At 42.5% G+C, this 22,298-nt stretch overlaps 1 pseudogene; it reads right to left on the bottom strand.

Annotated features, from left to right (window-relative positions):
• Positions 1-1,907: 1,907 nt before the first annotated feature.
• LOC146202687 (adenylate cyclase type 2-like) lies at positions 1,908-21,981 on the bottom strand (annotated as a pseudogene).
• Between the last annotated feature and the right edge of the window lie 317 nt (positions 21,982-22,298).

The raw sequence follows: 22,298 nt of genomic DNA, 5'->3' as shown, positions 1-22,298 counted from the left end.
GCATTACGAGCCACATAATATCATTCAGAAGTAGACCCCCTGGGCTGTAAACTTTTTATAAAGGCTTCACGTTGTGCAATATTATATCCCCAGTCAGACTCGCTGTCCCTAGGCCACGTGGGCACATATTTACGGTTTGGTTACACTATGACTGTTGGCTTTGCACATAATGTGCGATCTTTTAACCGGATTCTAATGAACATATGTGTGATATAATAATGGCATATATCAATGAATTAGTCATCGGGCAATTACGAAAGGCAAGTGCTGAGGCTATATAACAGGGGCAATCGATAGCGGGAACTTCGCTGGCTGTTGATCGGCCTCCTCATCGGCCGGCGTCCTTAGTCCAAGGTTTGTTGGCTGTCGCAATTCTGGGCTCCCTTTCGAATAGTCTTGCTGGTTTTAAGGGACCGGGCTTGTCAGAATAGCCTCACAAAAGGAGAAATGGGGAGGAGAATGGGTGGTTAGTGCCCCTTTGGCTTGAGTGAAAGAGTGTTGATGTAAGGAGGCTGCACATGTTGGGAAGAATCAAGGATATACGTTGTGGCATAGATTTCAAAAAGTGTGCATCTGAACCTGGTGCCAGTGTATGACGTGCGTTGTTTTGAGAGACTTATGTAGATGAAGAAGCATGCTTCTATGGCCTCTGTAGTAGTCAAGGATGAGTGTGTACATTAAAAGTTGTAAGGGCGGCGGTCCTGTTACATAACGAAAAGGGCAGCTGAACCGACAACAATGCATCGTCCTTGTCTGTGTGTGCGTGAGTCTTTCTACTGTATATCGTTGTCTCTTCAATTGCCTTTTCCATCATATGCATGCAGATCAACTAGCTCAACAATTCACTGTAGTATTGGTCCTATTACTTTGTAACAGTGTTTTTTATACTGCACATTTTAGTGTACTTGTTTTCAGGCAGTGGAGTCTATGGGTTCGAATGTAAATCACCTTCGCTATTTCCGGGAAGAGCGAAGGTAAACCCTCCGCTGCCGCAGTCTGTGTCCACCTACCAAGCATTCTGGGCTGAACACACACAAACGCATTGCAATGAGAGAGAAAAATATTTAAACACTATGATTGACAGGTTCTTACTGCAGGATGTGACAGAGGTTCTCTGCACATATAGTTTTCTTATTTTCTCTGACGGTTGTACGCTCTATATATGATTATTTGCCCAAAATATCAACATTAAAAGGCATCCTTATATAATAACGTCCACGAGCTCGGGCATTTGATTTCTATTGGATGGCTTTAGGTTCTTCGAGGAATGTCATGATCATTCGCAAAGGCTTGATTTTCGAGCGGTGGAATTACTCGGTGAGCGCTCGACTGCGCGCAGAATGCGCAGAGGTGTAGTCGCTCTTTGATCCTCCGGCTCGATCCTCGGAATTCGCCTTCAGGAACTTCTAGCTGTGTTGTATTCATGCACCACTTAAGGTCACCTTAAAACTGACTTGATATATGTCGCGCGGGAGCTGATTAACAAGCTAATCTCACTTAGTTGCGTGAAAGTACTCGTACATGACTCTATAGTTGGATGACTGAGTGTGTGCCCCGATAAAGAGTGTTTTTCGGACGCAGAGGCTTTGTTTGTTTATTGTTGTTTTTTTTTCTGCGCTGGTAGCCTAGGGGAACAGCTTCTGCCCGTAGTAGGTATGCGCGTGTGCTGACGTAGAACCAGTCTCTACCTCCTGGCGGAGGCATGTGGGGCAGTAGACGAGTCACTTTCACCCTACCCGTGGCGGGCCTATGCCGGTGAGAGGCGTCGTGAAGGGTAACCGGGCGTTCGACTTCCAGCCTTACATCCGCTCGGCGGTCTGTGTGCCGTCGCAGGAACGACTGGGTAGGCTGGATTGGCTGCGCAGCTGGGGCGGAGCCAGCTCAGATGACGGGAGCCGAGGCGTCGCTCAAGAGTCGCTTGGGTCGAACTGCTTCTTCACGAAATACGTGGTCACGGTACCTTTTCCCCTAACGTAGGTGGATCCCCGGCACTCGCATTCATAACCACACTCCTGAAGTTTCTTGGCTGTGTCTTCCGTCACCTGCGGGAAAGGAAGCAAGCAACAGAACGCTCAGTTGCATTCTAATTGTACAATGCTCGTTTATTTTCTTGTGAATCGCAACTTTACTGTTCCCTGCTAACGTCTCGTGTCTACCAGTTGAAGACGCCTATTTTCCGACGGGCAGGATTTGGAAACTGCAGTTTCGAACTCCTGACATCGTCAGGGTGGTGCCACAGCATGGCATCAAGCAGCAGGCGCCTCGCCTTCTCGAGGGCCCCCGCTTCTTGGTCACTTCAGAAGCAGACGGCATTCCGCAGCTAATTGTTGCACTCTGGGGTACAAGGATACAAGGAGCACTTCTGCTAAGCGTGGTTGAAGTTTTATTTAGAGTTCTCAGTCAGAGCCTAAGTGTACCTATATTTTGAAGAAATACAAGTGTACATTCAGCATTTTGGGGCATTAGAACAGCATCGGTTTCTTTGAGTTTATCCCAGCAATAGCTCTGTTTAAAGGAGGCACTAAAGTGTATTTCGGTTATGGCTTATTGAGCGCCACCATCCTGTGCCTGGTGAGCCGTACATGACAAATACAGTGTAGCGATTCTTTTCATGAGGTTCAGTTCTATTCGTGCCTCCCTCTACATCTGCCGGCTGATTCTGCCAGTAGAAGGAACGAGCCGAAAGTGAGTCAGCGAGAAAGGGCATAACGACTGAAAAATATAGTTGGGCTATAGTTACTGCATAATCCTATGCAGGACAGCGTAAAAATTTCTGCTCGGCTGCAGAGTTTTCGCATGTTACAAACGCTGGTGAAGAATTTGCTAGGTTATGGCCGTAGGTTCTCGCGAGTCATAATGACTAATTACGCATAACTTTCGCCATGCTGGCTTAGCGAGTTGGAGGTGGGGTGGGGGATAGACAAGGAGGTCTATTTGCAAAGAAAAGGGGAGAGGCAGGGCTATAGTTATGCTCCTCTACATGGATAGTTTGAAGAATGGAGTTACAATAGGTGGAGATACGGACACTTACTCCAAGGCATATACGGTAATCGGCCAAAGCTGCATGGCCTGGAGGAATGCTTATGCCTTATACTACAATGAGCAGTACTTAAACCTTGCACATCTGAGTTACTGCAATTACGCCATGAAGGAAATCAGTTGCCGCGTTTCGTAGAGCATGAAACTCACGTGCGACCATTAGGTTGAAAGTTGAAGTTGAAAGCTTATTAGTTAATCCAAACAAATATACAAATATATACAGCGAGAGGTCCGAAGGCATACAAGACCGAGGATATATTTAATAATAATAATAATAATAATAATAATAATAATAATAATAATAATAATAATAATAATAATAATAATAATAATAATAATAATAATAATAATAATATTATTATTATTATTATTATTATTATTATTATTATTATTATTATTATTATTATTATTAAATATATCCTCGGTCTTGTATGCCTTCGGACCTCTCGCTGTATATATTTGTATATTTGTTTGGATTAACTAATAAGCTTTCAACTTCAACTTTTTTTTTTTTTTTTTTTTTTTCAAGATGGCGCCCAGTAAGGACGCATGTGCGCTGTGCTCCCGCCCGTTTTTTGGCAAGCAGCAGTTTTTACGATGTGCCGACTGTGCGAAACGTGTTCACACGAAGTGCGTCACCTGGGCGGATGACGAGCTGCAACTTCTGAAGTCCGGCTCTCGGCCATTCTTGTGTAATTTGTGTGCGTCGTCGTCGTCTGACGGTGTTAGGCTTAGCGACGGTGGTGCTAGAGTCCCTGGTGCCCCGCTCCTGCCCAGCCACCCGACCGGTTTTCCCCCTTCAGCCGCGACCGGCGAACATGGCGGTGAGTTTGCCTCGCTACGGGCTCTCCTCCTCGACGCGCTTGAGGGAATCTCTTTTCTGAGCGATGAGGTTGCCCAGCTACGGGAAGAGAACGAGCGCCTTCGTGTAGAGAACTCGCGGGCTTTCGTACAACAAGCCGAGGTTATCGCCTCTCTACGTGCCGATGTTCACGGCCTACGCCAGGAGCTTGTGCGGTGCGCTGCTTCGCAGTGTGAGCGTCCTCTCGTCGAGCGTCCTCTCGTTGTCTCCGTGGGCAATCCTACCCGTGAGGAGCAGCCATCTGTGGACTACTCCGCCGCTCTTCATCGAGGGATGACTACTGGAGATATTACCTGTTCATCTTCTGCCTCTGCTCCTCGCCGTGCGGTTGACTTACCCAGTGCGATGAAGAAGCACCGAAGTCGAGCCATTACTGGCGCATCCAGCTCATCTGTCCTGAACGTTGCCATTTACCAAAAGAAGCGTCCGAAGACTATTTTCGTCTCTAAACTCAGTCCCGATACTACATCGGTAGACCTTACCAACCATCTAAAATCAGTGAATATTACTCCCATTTCCTGCCGGCAGCTGAAAACAAGGTACGACTCCTACTCGTCCTTCCATATTGAAATTGATGAAGAATCCTACAGTAAGCTTGTTGAGCCTTCGATGTGGCCGATGGGCTGCATATACAAGGACTTTCGTGGGAAGCTTTACGACGATATGCTTCATCCCTCTGAACTGACGCAAAATTGCAGTGGCCCCTAATTTGGATATCTATTATCAAAACGCCCGAGGTCTTCGGACTAAGGGATCAGAATTTTTTTCTAGCGTCTTGTCCTCTTGTTATACCGCTGTTGTGGTTACCGAAACCTGGCTGTCAAGTGATATTCCTTCCAATGATTTCTTTCCAAATAATTACTCTGTTTTTCGTAGCGACCGCCCTGAAACAGGTCCCAAATCAAGAGGAGGTGGAGTGCTCATTGCTATTGACAGTTTTGTGAAGTGTGTTCGACGTTCCGATCTGGAAACTGTTGAAGAATGTGTGTGGCTCGAGCTCACTTTAAATCGATATGAAAAACTTTTACTTGCAGCTTTCTACATTCCTCCGAATCTACCTCCTTCAGCCTATGATGATGTTCTGCTCTCAATCGAACATGTTATAACCCGTCATAGCAAACACAAACTTCTTATTTTAGGTGATTTTAATACTCCTGGTATCAACTGGAACTCACTTATTTCTTCTCACAACAATCATTACATATTAAGTAAGTGTAACGCTCTACTTGATTTTATAGCCTTTAACTCTTTGCAGCAACACAATTTCATTGCAAACTGTTGCGGTAATATTCTTGACATCTGTCTATCGAATTTTGAAAGTGTTCGAGTCTCGAGTTCAGACATACCGCTGACTCGCTGTGACAAATTTCACCCTCCGCTTCTAGTTACTACTGCTCTCTCTGCCTCACCTTCTACTAATTCAGATCGGGTGGGGAATTCGCCCCGTTTCGCGTATGCACGTGGTGATTATGTCGGTCTTTTCAATTTCTTCTCTTCCGTCGACTGGTCCCTTTTAAATGACATTAATGATTCAGATAGACAAGTCAGTCGCTTTACAGAAATAGTTCTTGATGGTATGCGTCGGTACATACCTTTGTATACTCCTACGCGCAGGAAGTTCCCTTCCTGGTTTTCAAGGGAACTAATAACGGCGTTAAAGCTCAAGGAACGGGCCCATCGTAAAGCGAAACGCCCTGGGTTTCACAATTGGGCAGATGAGTTTCGCCGTGTGCGTTCTCTTTGCAAACGCTTATACAAGCGGGACTACGACTCCTATCTTGAGTCTTTAGAGAGGAATGCCTCAAATCGTCCTAGTCAGTTCTGGCGTTACGTTCGCAAGCGTTCCATTAAATCAGATTTAAGTATCAGCTTAGTTGACTCTCAGGGTTCGGAAATTCGGGATGTTGCCGACAGTTTTGCACAACATTTTTCCTCCGTTTACAAACATCCACATTGTGATTCCGTTTGCCTCCCATCTGGTGCACTATCTAATTCCATTCTCTTTGACGAGGAGTTGATAACTGAGAGTCTTAAGCGTCTGAGACCATCTTTGTCTCCTGGACCTGATGGCATTCCAGCTGCCATAATAAAAGCCTTCAGTTATATCTTCGTACCAGTACTGACTGCCATATTTAATAACTGTTTAAAAAATGCTGCCTTTCCTCGCGTGTGGAAAATGGCACGCGTGTTTCCTGTCTTCAAGTCTGGAAACAAATCTGATGTTTCCAATTATCGTCCGATTTCTCTTCTATGTGCAACCTCTAAGCTGTTCGAATTAGCTTTGCACAGCGTACTTTCCTTCCATCTCAAACATATCATAGTACCGAATCAACATGGCTTCATGTCGGGCCGCTCTACTTCTACCAACCTTGTCACGTTTATGACGTATGCCTCTGCAGCAGTCCTTCAGAGGGGTCAGGTTGACACTGTGTACTGTGATATGAGCAAAGCTTTCGACGTTGTTACTCACTCACTACTTCTTGAAAAACTTCTACTCTCTGGCGTTGAAGTCTCTCTCGTAGCCCTCCTACGCAACTATCTCCTTGATCGCTTCTGCTTTGTCAGTGTCAATGGACAGACTTCTTTCGTTTACCCTGCAACGAGTGGAGTTCCTCAAGGTTCAGTACTAGGCCCGCTTCTCTTCTCCGTTTTTATTAATGATGTTTCCGCGGCGATAAAGAACTCCTCGTTTCTTCTTTATGCTGATGATATAAAAATATTCAAGGTAATACATTCTTTTCAAGATTGCGTGTTGTTGCAATCGGACATATCTGCTTTTTCTGATTGGTGTGCGATGAATCGACTTACCCTCAATTCTTCCAAAACTAGGGTTGTGTCCTTTACTCGTAAAACACATAGCTTTCTCTACCATTATTCTGTGAATTCCGTGCTGTTGGATAGGGTTGATGAAATTAATGACCTTGGTGTACTTTTTGACCGCACCCTCAGCTTCTCCTCTCACACTAACCGCATTGCTCAGCGGGCTATGCGCACACTCGGATTTGTTTGCAGACTTTCGAGAGAGTTCCATACTCCACTTCCGTTCCTAAAACTGTACCTGTCCATATGCCTGCCGGTCTTGGAGTATGCGTCGGTTGTTTGGAATGGCACTTGCAAATCGAACTTGGACAAGGTTGACAGAGTACAAAAAAAATTTTTACGGATATTTCATTATCGCTTTCCTTGCGCAACTTCCCCCTCTCGCTCCACCAGGAGCGCCCAACTGAATCTTCCTACCCTTCACTGCCGTCGTATCAGACTTGATATCATATTTCTGTACAAACTCCTTCATGGCCACATTATGTGCCCTCAGCTCTTAGAGTACATCCTACTGCGCGTTCCGCAAAAGAGCATGAGGGAATTCAGACCATTTCAGGTTTCTCCTCTTCATTCCCACTCCCCTCTGGACAGGATGCAGTGGTTATTTAACTCTTTTTGTCCTCACCTTGACATCTTCCAAAACTCGCTCTGTTCATTTACATTGGATGTTCGTAGCGTTGTATTCTAAATAGTACTTTATCACTTAAAACTCCCACTTTCTAGCCTTAAATTGTATTTACTTCACTTTTTGCTTTTTCTCCTGTTCAATGCTGTCTGTATCGTGAACTACTTTTTATCCGTTTCTTACTTATATTTCAACTTTAAACTTTATATTCGAATCTTACTGCCCCTTGTTCAATTTTACTTCTTTATTGTATTATTCTGTATTTCTAGCCTGTGTTTTAAGTACCATGCACTTGTTGCGCCTGGAAGGGTTGTTTATTTTATGTATATTTCTATATTACTATAATCAATGTCAGTTATTTGTTGTTGTTGTTTTTTTTTTTGTCTTCTATCTACCGTTCGTTTTTTTTTTTTTTTCTTTATTTCCTGGTGTGCTAAAAAATTCTCTCACTGTGTATATAAGTGATGATACTCATTGTTTGCTTACTTTCCGTGATACTTTTCGTCTGTTTCATTTCATGTATTATTTATTTCTTTTTTTGTGTTCTCTTTGTGTGTGTAAACATGTTAGTGCTTTTTCATTTTTGTTTCCTTTTTTTTTATTTGTGCTGCAGCACAAAGACCACATGGTTGTTCCTGCGCACATTAAATAAAGATTGATTGATTGATTGATTATTATTATTATTATTATTATTATTATTATTATTATTATTATTATTATTATTATTATTATTATTATTATTATTATTATTATTATTATTATTATTATTATTATTATTATAGTTGAAAAACTTCAACTCTCTGGCGTTGAAGTCTCACTCGTAGCCCTCCTACGCAACTATTTCCTTGATCGCTTCTGCTTTGTCAGTGTCAATGGACAGAGTTCTTTCGTTTACCCTGCAACGAGTGGAGTTACTCAAGGTTCAGTACTAGGCCCGCTTCTCTTCTCCGTTTTTATTAATGATGTTTCCTCGGCGATAAAGAACTCCTCGTTTCTTCTTTATGCTGATGATATAAAAATATTCAAGGTAATACATTCTTTTCAAGATTGTTTGTTGTTGCAATCGGACATATCTGCTTTTTCTGATTGGTGTGCGAAGAATCGATTTACCCTCAATTCTTCCAAAACTAGGGTTGTGTCCTTTACTCGTAGAACACATAGCTTTCTCTACCATTATTCTTTGAATTCTGTGCTGTTGGACAGGGTTGATGAAATAAATGACCTTGGTGTACTTTTTGACCGAACCCTCAGCTTCTCCTCTCACACTAAACGCATTGCTCAGCGGGCTATGCGCACACTCGGATTCGTTTGCAGACTTTCGAGAGAGTTCCATACTCCACTTCCGTTCCTAAAACTGTACCTGTCCATATGCTTGCCGCTCTTTGAGTACGCGTCAGTTGTTTGGAATGGCACTTGCAAATCGAACTTGGACAAGGTTGATAGAGTACAAAAAAATTTTTACGGATATTTAATTATCGCTTTCCTTGCGCACCTTCCTCCTCCACTCCACCAGGAGCGCCCAATTGAATCTTCCTTCTCTTCACTGCCGTCGTATCAGAGTTGATATCATTTTTCTGTACAAACTGCTTCATGGCCACATTATGTGCCCTCAGCTCTTAGAGTACATCCTACTGCGCGTTCCGCGAAAGAGCATGAGGTAATTCAGATCATTTCAAGTTTCTCCGTCAAATCATTCCAATTGTCCTCTGGACAGAATGCAGTGGTTATTTAACCCTTTTTGTCCTCACCTTGACATCTTCCAAAACTCGCTCTGTTCATTTATATTGGATGTTCGTAGCGTTGTATTCTAAATAGTCCTTTATCACATATAACTCCCACTTTCTAGCCTAAAATATTGTATTTACTTCACTTTTTGCTTTTTCTCCTGTTTAATGCTGTCTGTATCTTGAACTGCTTTTTATCCGTTTCTTACTTATATTTCAACTTTAAACTTCATATTCGAATCTTACTGTCCCGTGTTCAATTCTATTTCTTTATTGCATTATTCTGTATTTCTAGCCTGTGTTTTATGTACCACGCACTTGTTGCGCCTGGAATTGTTATTTACTTTATGTATATTTCTATATTACTGTAATCAATGTCAGTTATTTGTTGTTTTTTTTCTCTCTATATACCGTTCTTTCTTTTTTTTCTTTTTTTCTTTCGTGATGTGCTCAACAATTCTCTGACTGTATATAAGTGACGCTACTCATTGATTGCTTTCTTTACGTGATACTTTTCGTCTCAATTTCATTTCATGTGTTATTTATTTCTTCTTTGTGTTCTCTCTGTGTGTGTAAACATGTTTGTGTATTTTCATTTTTGCTTTTTTTTTTCTTTTTTATTTGTGCTGCAGCATGAAGACCACATAGTTGTTCCTGCGCACATTAAATAAAGATTGATTATTATTATTATTATTATTATTATGATTATTATTATTATTATTATTATTATTATTATTATTATTATTATTATTATTATTATTATTATTATTATTATTATTATTATTATTATTATTATTATTATTATTATTATTATTATTATTATTATTATTATTATTATTATTATTATTATTATTATTATTATTATTATTATTTAGATTGAAAGGATGAAATGCCAACACAAGGGGATGCCGGGTAAACGGCACGTTGTAATCTCTTGTTCGTTTCAACCAGCATGTAGAGACGTCAGTTTGTTTAGTTGAATTTTGCGGTGCTGGCGAGCAATTATTGTGTGGTTTTGTTTTTGAATCCTCAGACTGCATACATAATACAGCGCAAAGAATATATGTTCAGTCCCTTTCTAGGTCCTTAAACACATTCTGCTATTTTAGTTCGTCACCTTTGTCATGCCGGAGAAAAAAAAATAATAGGAGCCTTTTTGGTTCGCTTTTGGCTTCGCGTACCTGACTCCTGCCGATGACTTCACAACTGACCAATCGACTCGCCACCTTCACAGTGTTGCCCCAGATCTCGTATTGAGCTTTGTGGGCACCCACGACACCGGCTATGACCGGACCATGGTTGATATCTAGAAGGGTTTCACAGAGTTCTTTTTGTAATTATGTTTCTAAGACCGAAAGAAACCAAATCAAGCACTTTCATGCATAACAACGTAGCACAGTTGAGAAAAGTTAACTGCGCGAAGTAGAAGGTGGCAGGCTTTGGTAATGAAAACAGTGATTTGAAAGAAAAGCAGTTCTCGTCATTCCGGACGCGAACTTTCGAAATAACATCAGAAGTTACAACCGGGAAACAAAATACATTTCCGTGCAATTGGAACATGGCAGCTTTAGCTGCTCGGAAGCTTTTTGTGCTCGGGTTTCTGCTCAGTTCAAATCAGTTTTGTAGGAGAAGCTTTTATGCATGTGTTCCACAAGTTGTTTGCAAATGCCTTGCATGCGAAGTTCTATATGGAGCACGCGCCATCTGCGTAAACTGGCACGGAAAAATGGCTTTGTTAACTGTCGCTGCCGTGAATGCATAGCGGCATTACAAATTCTACGTGACCGAGTTCTGACTTCCGCATTATTGCCCGGCTGGAGGGAGCTTAAGGCCTTTGTTTTAATAGAGGCGGCTTCACGTGCCGATTCTGAGCTTGAATCGCTGGAATGATTCTCTGTTGATTTTCTCGAGAAGCGCCGTGAGGGCGATGGCGAACACCAACAGGCTGACGACGTTGTGAACATCGCGTGGGTTGTCCTGCAAAATGTTATTCACCCCAAGTTATTTGTAGTGAAATAGGGCTGCCAACAACTACGCATGGGACATGCAATGATTAAATGTGTTGAGAAAAGCTTCGCGCTGATGGCAGTCGCAAATGTACTCTCTGGGAGAAAACTCACTGGAACACGCCAATGGCAACAAAATCACATAGCTGTCGTATCGGAAAATAGTTTAAACCATAAATGTAGATGTGAAATTTGGTCTTTTCTCTGTCATGTGCGTAAGATATTAAGGTGATAATCGGATCGCAGTGCGCTACAGGCAGAAATCGCCATACGCGATTCCAGAGTGCTTTCTCCCCTCTAGTGCAATGTACTGCAGTATCATTGTAAATACCGTGTTTTATATTAAATTATGAAGACGTCGGTTCTTGAAAACGTTTTCGAACGGAACTGGTGCCACATAGGGGAGTTTACTGCTGCAACAACAAAAAGTAAGGATAGTTGACAAACGCAGTGACGAACAACTAGAACGAAATGTCCGAGGTGATACCTTGTAATGAAGTTTGATAATATTTATCTTGTGTAATTGCCACTGGCTGCCACTTCCTTTGATACCGAATCCAGAAAATCGCACTCCTTAAAGCTTTCAACCCCGACGTCGCAGTTGGCATTTATTAATGACGAAACAGGAAGGTACGGAATCAGAAATAAAAAAGACATCTGTACAAACTAGTCTCATATCCACAAATACTTCGTGTCTATTGCCATTCTTCATCACTTCACTTCGTGCAAAGAGCCTGCTAAAGCGAATTTCTACAGACAGTGGAAATACAAAATCGTCTTTCCTGAGTGTGTGTCTTCTACCTTGACGGGACACTAATCGACGGAGTATATAGCAAGAGTATCGATTTGAATTTGGAGCTGGGCGGGGGCAAAGACATGAGCTCGGAGCACAGCTTGGCATTGCGTCGATACGAGAAAGGCATCCGAAATATGCGTTGAAACTGGATAAGTGGCCCAATTTCTAAGGAAAAAAAAAAATTAGAATCAGGTACGCTTTTGGGCGCCTAGCGATGAAACCAAAAACATGGCGTTCTTTGTCGCACGGTAACGTACTTTAATAACACAATCATAAACTAACGCAAGTTGGAGTAAGAGTGAAATTGTTTAGCCGCTGTAGTTGGAAAGAGAAGAGTCGGGAATGGGGAGCGAATGAAATTCTTCCTTCTGAGATATATGAAAGTATAGTCGGATACAACTCAAGGTCGGAGCGGCAAATACCCATCAAAACCCCTCCATCCAATGGCGTCAAGCGCGACTTTTTAGATTAATCTCGCGAACAGCTTATTCTGGGGCGCTACAGCGGAAGCTAGGCAGAAAAGGGAAGGAGACACGTCTTTGTTACCGTGTCGTGGTGCGTATTGTTCGGAGTAGGGGTGCAGGGGTGTGAAGGGAGGAGTTGGTGATACGGTCAGTAGCGCCCATTCCCCATGGGACGGGGACAAAAGCCCGTCACCTTCTCTTTACAGCCGGGCCTTCTTAGCAGAGCCAGAGAATGTTGTTCTCGAGTATAGTGTTCACTACAACTTCACGATACGTGGTTAACTACTACGTCACGGGAACCGGTCCCCGCCATTGGATGGAGGGCTTCCTTTGATGGGTGTTTGCCGCTCCGTGTTTGAGTTGTATCCGAATATAGTACCTTCTTGTTGAAGCGCATCTTACCTGTACTCACCTATGGGGCTGAAACGTGGAGGCTAACCAAGAGAGTTCTATTAAGTTGAGGACAACCCAGAGGGCTATGGAACGAAAAATGGTACACTCTTAGAAAAAAGGTTAGTAAGAAGCTAGTAAATGCAGCAGTTACTAACTTCGAATAGGTTTTACTACCTTTTTACTAACCTTGAACTAAGTCGCAACTTTTTGAGGTAGTAACGGCTCCCATTACTAACAAGCGAGTTTCTGTTAGTAGTTTTGACGAGTTAAGTGCTAGAATCCCTGGGCAACTTTACCATAGTATCTTGCTAGCGTAACTTTACCAATACTTTCAGAAATTCATGCTTTGGCTGTTCTTGCCAGTCATACATTAAAACTTATTCCGGAATTAACGAGATACATTACTTTAAATCATTTAATGGCGTTCGTTTTATTTTTTTTTTAAATCTAGTTTTTGTGCACTCTTCAAGCTAAAGAAAAAACATTACAGAATTTGAGTTTTCTTGCCCCATGCGAGCTCCTGACAGCGTAATGCGGTGTCGAAACAAGTCAGAGCGACACTTAGCTCTTTCAGGAAAAGCCTGCAGTATAGTGAACTGGGATGCTTTGTGGGAACGACCTGCAGTCAGTCACGGAAAACGCTCAAGTGCGGATGGCGTCATTTTAGAAGCAACGCATTTTTAAAGAAAATTGAAAATAATTTGTATTCACGTTGCATAGCACAAGGTTTTTGCGTCTACTGCTGTTGTTTTGTTCATCTTAACGTTGTGCTTTCCACCAGTGCAACAGAAATGCACAACGACCGGAAATCAATACCTTTCCACCTCGCATGTAGTTGCCTGCAATCAACATTTATTCCATTTTCTCTACGTATGGTCCAAGCATCAACATCCTGTAAACACACACACACACACACACACACACACACACACACACACACACACACACACACACACACACACACACACACACACACACACACACACACACACACACACACACACACACACACACACACACACACACACACACACACGCACACACACACACACGCACGCACGCACGCACGCACGCGCGCGCACACGCACGCACGCACGCACGCACACACACACACACACACACACACACACACACACACACACACACACACACACACACACACACACACACACACACACACACACACACACGCACACACACACACAAAGAAAAGGGTGCCGGGAGGAATGCGCGTGGGCTGGACGGCTGGCAGGGGCTGTACCGTCGACATTTGATCCAGGCATCCGAACGTGCCGGCGCTGCAGGTGGCCGAAGTTCGGCGGACGGTAGACGCCGAAATATGAAACGGTTTCACGCGCGGATATAAAAAGAACAGTGGGGCGATGGCTAATACTCGGGCATATTCTTCTCTCACTTTACGCATGCTTTCCGCTGTGCGAAACTGCGTGCTGTGGACGGGAGCGTCGTCGTTGTGCTGCTGGAATGGTGGTTGTCGAGTCTCACACTTTCGTAAATGTCTGCGTGTCCTGGTCGACATATCAAAGTTCATGAGCACCATCGGAAAGTCCACACATCAAGCACCACGTAAATGTTGCTCTTGCAGACATCGACTCCAGGATCCCATCGTTTTTGACAGCAGCGCCGCCGCTCGTTTGCCGCGCATTGGGCCAGCATTGACTTGTCAGACTGGCTTATTTTCATTCGTTCTGCTTCGAGGTGTTCGCCGTCTGCCACCAATACTGATTTTGGCGGGAAGAGTGACGACGAAGCGCTGTGTTCGTCGCCCATGTCTAGTGATTTGGAAAGACTGAAAGAGTTATTCAAGCCAGCGGGCAGCATCGGCAGGAAGATCTGATGAATGCTTTGCTGGATGGCGATTTAGGGATGGTGCAGAAAACGTGCGCTTCGAGATAAGTTGCCCGTTTTCATCTTCACTGCTTGGAATGCAAAGACCGGAGTATTGCAAAAGTAATTATTTATCGCCATTGTTAACAGATTGTGGCCGAGTGTTTGCTGATCCTGACAAGAAGTAAATGCCGTTGAAATAATGCCACCTCTGTTGAAGCGAAATTGAACAGAGTAAGCTGTAGTGCCATTTGCTACAAACATTAAGCTCAACGAAAACGACATGTTTTGAGAGGACAGTAGCACATGTTCTGTTGTCGCCTTTCTTTGTCCTGTGAACATGCTGTTTTTGTTGAGCATAAACGCCGCTGAAAGTAAAACGAACCTAACACAGTAAAAACTATGCCTCGTGCGAAGGAAGCAATGTGTCCTTTTTTTTTTTATTTTTTGGAATAAGGTTTGCACAAGTCTAACTAAATCATGTTTTTTCGCACGTGATTACATCGCAGTTCTATCGTGTTTTTGTAGTAATTTGTAGGTTTGTAGTAAACCCAAACCTTGTGGACATTTTTGTTATTTTTTGGCACCCGCAGTCCTAGAATTTTTTGTAGCAAACTGTAGGTTTGTAGTAAATTCAAACTTTTGCTGACATTTTTGTTATTTGTCGGGAACATATAACTTGGTCACAAACTTACTTCAAGACCGTATAAGCTGACTTTTTCTGATTTGTTTTGCATGCAATTATTGGATCCTAGTGCATCTGCTCGAGCTACGCGGGTCTTTAGAAATATGTTTCTGTAATCTGTACGCAGTCCAAAAAATTCCTACAGCCTTGTCACAAACTGGAAATGATTTAGTCAAGTGAAACCAATTGCTGGGCTAGTTGGTGCATTTCACAGAAAAGGAAAGATTCACAGCGCTAGCAAGTACGCACTCACAGACACACATAGAATATACGCCGACTCAAACTTTTTTTTTTTTTCAAAACGACAGCAAAATGAAACGTATGTATTTTTGTTTTGTTTTTTTTTTTTAAGAAGTTTGGAGTGAGCGCCTGTCTTTTGTGTGTCTATTTGTGAGTATGTATTTTTTAGCGCTGTGAACCTTCCCTTTTCTGGAAATGATTGCATAAAATATCCATCCCAAAATTTATATCTGTGTGTTTATATCTATCTTTTTGGGAGAAGCTTCGTTTTGGTGAAAGGCACTTACTAGCTTAGCATCTGGTGTTACTTGACTAAATAATTTCCAGTTTCCGACAAGGTTGTAGGAAGTTTTTGAACTGCATACAGATCTTTCCTTTTTTTTAAGAAGTTTCATTTTGGTGTCCTTTCGAAACAGAAGATGGAGTCAGCGCCTTTCTTGTGTGTGTGTATTTGTGAGTGTCTATTTGTTAGCGCTGTGAATCTCTCCTTCTCTGGAAATTATTCTATAAAATATCCATCCCAAAATGTATATCTGCGAATCTATATTTATTTTCTAAAATTTCATTTTGTGAAATGAACCAACTAGCCTAGCAATTTTTTTTACATGACTAAATCATTTCCAGTTCACGACAAGGTGTAGCAATTTTTTGAACTACATATAGATTGCTTTTTTTTTTTTTGAAAGAAGTTTCATTGTGGTGTTTCGAAAAAAAAAAAGATATTCAGTGCCTGTCCTATGTGTGTGTATTTGTCAGCGCTGAAAATCTGTTCTTTTCTGGAAATGATTGTATAAAATACCCATCCCAAAAATTTTTATCTGTGTGTGGTATCATAATTCTATGAATGTTGTTTTGTGTTTAGCAAAAACAAAACAGCCTGTAAATCTGAAAGCTCAGGAATATATGAAATAAAGGTAATAATTTTCAGTGAAATTTAGACGTGTTCAATAAACTGCGGACTTCATTATTTGAAAGAAAAAAAAATCTATTTCATAAGTTCTAAGTCTTTATTGCTCCCTTGTATTGTCATTGAAGAAGTGATTTTAATATATGTGAATTCTGTAGTACTTGCAGATCACTTTTCTACTGAATGGTGGAACTTTTGCCTCTGCATGGTTTTGAAAGAATTCAAAGCCACATTTCCGGGTGAGGCCAGTAAGTATAAATTTGTTATAAATTCATTTATGAAGTTCTAATTTCATTACTTTCAATGTTCCATTTTAGGACATCTACCCAGCATTGGAGCGCGTACGGATGAACCCTGATGACGCTGACGCAATATATGCTGGGTTTGAAGATATCAAGGTCGAATGTTGGACGTCATCGTGGGACTCAGGCATGCCATTGAGAGCTACCGGATATTTAATGTTAGGCATTCAACGCGCAACGAAAACGTTTGCGCAGTGCTAGAGCATTTATGCAGCCTAAGAAGCTCATCGCCACTATGCCCATTAGCTCTCAGGGCGATTTCTGCCATTAAAAAGGGCATAGCCACACTGTTTTTAAATACGAATAAAGTGAGTATTTGTTGTCCGGAAATTTTGTCGTCATCATTGCTTGAAGATTGGTGCGAACAAGGTAAAATTAGTTAGCATCTTGTTTGTAGATCAGCTCAATGTTTCACCGAACTTGAAGCCGATCACAATTGACCACATATTACGAATAATACAATTATTTTTATTTACCACATCTTTATTAAGGTATTCAATATGTTCAGAAATAATTTACCTATCGATGCATATATTGGCTCCATACAGGTAGCAACTGATACCAGGTTTCTGCCGCAGTAAGCACTAGTACCTATGTAGTGAGAACCTCTAGGCCAGGTAGTATTTTATACTAAAGAAAAGGTTGCACATTATACTACCTTTTCAATGGTAACCCATAATAAGAACTAGGTATATGTTGTAATAAGCACTACGTCCTATGTAGTACGAATCTCTAGGTGCGGTAGTAGTGCGTACTACCTAGAAGGTAGTATATTCCACTACCCATCAATGGCAAACTATAATGCACGAAGGTGTTGGTGTTCACTAACCTACTACTAACTGGCGCTAGTACTGTTCACTAACTTCCTGGGGTAGTAAATTTCACTAGCTGTATTTTTACTACCTCGAGTTACTAAGAAGGTAGTGATCTATGGGACAAGTAAAAGGTTAGTAGTAACTTAGTGAATTCACCAACCTTTTTTTTAAGAGTGTAGGAGTAACATTAAGAGATTGGAAGCGTGCAGAGTGGGGCAGAGAAATAACTCAAGTTACCGACATTCTAGTGGAAATGAAGAAGAAGAAATGGGCATGGGCAGGACATGTAGTGCGAAGAGAGAATAACCGATGGTCGCTTAGGGTAACAAACTGGATTCCAAGGGAAGGAAAGCGTAGCAGGGGGCGGCAGAAAGTTAGGTGGGCGGTTGAGGTTAAGAAGTTCGCAGGGGTCAAGTGGATGCAGCTAGCACAGAACCGGGTTAATTGGAGAAATATGGGAGAGGCCTTCGCCCTGCAGTGGGTATAGTCAGGCTGATGATGATGATGACGAAGCGCGTTCAAATATTGACTGCTACGTTATCATGTATTGAAGTCGTCGCGATTCCTACTTGATCGTCAAGTTGCGTGCACAAGTCTGTTTTTAACAACTGGTGCCCTGTTACTTTTAACACATCCTTTCTCATCTACGCTTTCATGGTTTCATCCTGGGCGATACTTATGTCAAAAACACAATTACCCCATTTCATAGAAAACAGTCGTTTTTAACGCTATTGAAGCTTCTGTTTTTGCATACACCGGTGGATTCTCGAAAAGTCGCGAGAAGATGGGAGAGGGGAGTCGACGATCTATTGCAAAAGGGGCTTCTTTTTGGACGTGGCAAGGGCGTGATTTCAAAGACAATAATGCAAAGTTGTTGAACCTGTAGAAGCAGAAGAAGATTATGTAGGTGGCGTGATCGTAAATTCATATTTTGGGAAATCCATTGCCGTTCGCCCTGCTTCTCCATTCCCATCATTCCGCCCCTGCTCGCCTGTGCTTCTGTAAACAGTAGTGCCGTCCAGAAATGAATGTTCTAAATAGCACATGATTGCTCATTGTTAGTGACAGACCGTTTGATGACAGACCCGGCGCCGTCAGGGCGTTTAAAGGAGCCCAAAGCGCAGAGCTCTTTGTCTAACACCCCTTTTTGAGTCTTACAGATCGACCCTGCCCGTTATCAATGCTGGAAATATTTGTGAGTGATTATCCTAATTTTCCGCTTTTTGGCATACGCACCCCATTTTCTTCCCGGCCCGGCTGAAGTCCGGCTGCAGCCATGTAGGTGCTGCCGATCGTCTTGATCTTTTCTATTACGCTAAACTTGGGCTTCAGGAGCAGCTGAAACAACAGGAGAGGACATACCAGCATGTACAGCGTTGGTGCTGCTTCTCCGAAAAGGCCTCGAAAAGCGAACACAGGGGCTCATACCTTGTAAAAGTCGCAGATGATCTCGTTAAGATGCCGCAAGCACTCCAGTCCCTGTTTGTTGACGTCAGTCTCATCGTAAACCTCTACGTAGTTTGGTAGAGAGGCAAACATTACCGCCACGTTACTGTATCGCTCGTGGTAGAGTTCCTGGCTCGGATGAACAGCAAGGAAATAAAAGAAGAGATGCACATTAAAAATGACGCGTTTACGAAAGCGCACTTTGCGTAGATAATGTACGGCATGCTTCGGGCCTAACGACGGGGTTTGAATTTAAGTTGAATATTTTGGAAGGGTGCATTAGGACGTAAGCAACGAGAATGCTTTATCCTCCGCTGTTAAAAGTGCCCGTTAGACAGAAGCACTCCTGAATGAACCTTCGATTTGAATCCGCATCGACTACGAATCTGCACTTCAGGACAACTTTCAATAGTAAAACAAAACAAAAGAAAGCAAAAAACAGAGCCACAATGACGGATTCGCTTGCGAGGTCTGTGGTAAGGCAAGCGAAAACAATATTTGTAGTGATTGCCTGCACTCTTCTTAAGGTATTCAGGTCTTGGCTTGTACACTGCCGCAGTTTACAATGCCTCAGGCGGTTCCGGATATCAGTACAATCCTTGAAAAAACCTAAATTCCATTGGAAGCATTTATAATAGCACGGCTGACTATTGACAGTAAACATATTGCAACTAAACTGATACTAGCAGCGCCGTCCTATACTAAAGCCGCTCTCCTTCTGAACCTATTTCAACTGTAAAAAGCGGCGGAAAAAAGCGCGCACGTGCGTGGTATTGAAAAAAGAGTGAGCACTTGTGAGAGCCTGCTGTTGTAGACGAAATGCGAGGCGAAGTGGGCCGATAGAATGTTTTCCAGGAGGATTTTGTTAATGCTGCCCATAGTCTCCATCTCGTCGTGTTCGACACGCAGCTTGGCTCTGGACAGGAAGTCGACGCGTGCAATGTTTTATTTATCACTTTTAAGAATGCAATGATTTATTTAATCGCTTCAGAATGTGACTGATAATTAAGAAATTTCTCTGAGCGCCAGCCGCTGCTAGGCCTGAGTAAACAAGACGAGGAAACGAAAAATGGCACAAAGGAAAGAGGTCTACATACCTGGGTTCAGGCTCAAGAGGATCGCCGTAAAGATCGCTCCGGAAGAGTATGAACGCCAGGGAAAATGATGCCAGCCCATTAATGATCGCAAGCAATTTCAAGAGGAAGCTTATCCTTAGGTACACCGACACGGCTGTAAGCCAACGTCATATGAGCGTTTCAATATGGCGGTCCCTCTCGGTGGAACGAATTTCCCGATTCCGACTGATATCCCATCTCTCTCTCTCTCTCTTTTACTATGAGCCGTGCACCACACATTAGAACTTTGCGAGTGCCAATCGCAGGCTTATATATTATTCACTGAAGTGCAAAATTGCAATAAGTCGAGCGACCCTGCCACCATCCTTTGCGGAGAAGGTTGAGTGACTCCCTAATTTTTAGTACAGCTTCCGTGAGATTCTGTGTGAGTTAATAGGTTTTGTGTGCTGTAAGATCAGCGGCATCCCTTGTCATCATAGGCATCCCCACGTGAATCTCAGTGTGTAATAAATATGATAATTCCAGACTGTTGTGCAGGCTTAAAACATGGAAACACTTGCATCTTTCTTTATTTGTCTCTTAGACATTTGCCTAAAAGGAGGCTGAGGCTAAAGGCGCGATCGCCTGACGTGGCCTAAATAAGGGCAGCTACGCTATGACTCCGACTTGAAACTATAAGAAAGCTGCATAGCATTTTTTTTTTTCAGCCGCGTTGTTACGTGATATTCTCAGACATATGAAGTAGACTGCTTGCTGTTTTTAGGTGGAGCCGGCAGAAAATGTAAACATAATACAATTACAGTCATTTGGGAATCGGGAAACAGGTCTCTGTGTGGTGGGATTGGGTATTTTTATAATTTTTTGTGAGTAATGTTCACGTCCATAAAGCAATTTTGCGTGCTCTAGCTGAAATGCACATGACAGCATCTCATAATTCCGGATAGATATTTCTCTTGTTTTCACCTTACACGTACAAATCCACAATCGAAAGGAATTTCTTCGATCAGAGCTGTTGTATAGTTCCCGTTGCTGTCGTTTCTAAGTATAAGGATTTATTTGCCGCCCGTGCTTCCGCTAGTAATCTGAAAGCAGGAAAAAACCAAACACTGAGAACTTTTAACGCATACTAGCATGCTCCTGGGTTGAAGTCGATCCACGTGACTGGAAGAGAACCGAAAAAAAGCGTTCTCAATTTTGTTTCTTCTAGCACTCCGAGAGCTACTCGTAGAATCCCCTAATTTGCCTTTACAGGAATGCCAGCTTTTCTCTTCAGACAGTGCGGGTGTTTCATTTTTGACGAGAAACACAGCATGCGCTCCGCACTTTATGTTAAGCAGGGCTATAATGAGAGGCGCGTCCACTTAGTTCTGTAGATGTTTTCCGGACGCTATACGGCTGGCAGTTTTTCGTCTTTGCAAGACCCTCCTGCCTCTGAAGAATTATTGGTTCCCGGTTTCTCCGCGGTGTATTAAAAACAAATGTAGCGTTATCGGCTTGCGTTCACCGAAAATGCACCTATGCTAACAAACACACTCCAGAAGGGCGCGCTCAGGCACAATGTTTGCATTTTTCTCCCTAATGTGTGAACTTGAGTGGCACTGTGCACTTTTCGTAGTTACAGCGATAGATCACGTTAGAGACTGAACACAACAGTGCTGTCATATCCGTCATCTCACTAAAAGGGAGGCTCAAGCACAATTTTTCATTCACTTGCTCCAAGGTCATCTTGAAACATTTGCACGTTTATTATGAGATCTTCACTGCGAAAAGTTAAGACCGAAGGTCGCACCATACATACCATGTTTATGAACGTTGCTGACATTATGAAGAGAATTGTAGTGATGAAAAACAAGATACGCAGAAGAAGATTTCCCGCCAGCCCTGGAATGCACTGAGGATGAACTGCAGTGGAGTGGGTTCCAGTCTCTCCGTCCATACTCTGGCAAACGGAAGAAAAGACAAGCGCTATAAGCGAGTGGAACAATAGACTTGCAATGAAAAAAGAAACCGCATTTAATATAAACTGTGACAAAAATACGTGTAGTACGAATACAACAAGCCCCGGGTAATTGTTGACGAATTTAGAAAATGATAAAGACAAAACAGGCAATTAAGCACGCTGTTCCGCTGACGTCTAGGCGAATCAATTAAAATAATATCTTTCGAGGAAATAAGAGAAAAATGATCTGAAGAGAGTAACAGATAGAACAGTACTTCTGCAAACGACTTCGTCATGAAGCAGCCACGAGGGGC

Source organism: Amblyomma maculatum, chromosome 1, assembly GCF_055883805.1.
Source record: "Amblyomma maculatum isolate TAMU_Amacu chromosome 1, ASM5588380v1, whole genome shotgun sequence".
In the NCBI taxonomy this organism is placed as follows: domain Eukaryota; kingdom Metazoa; phylum Arthropoda; class Arachnida; order Ixodida; family Ixodidae; genus Amblyomma; species Amblyomma maculatum.
This window is presented reverse-complemented; position numbering and strand designations above follow the sequence as displayed.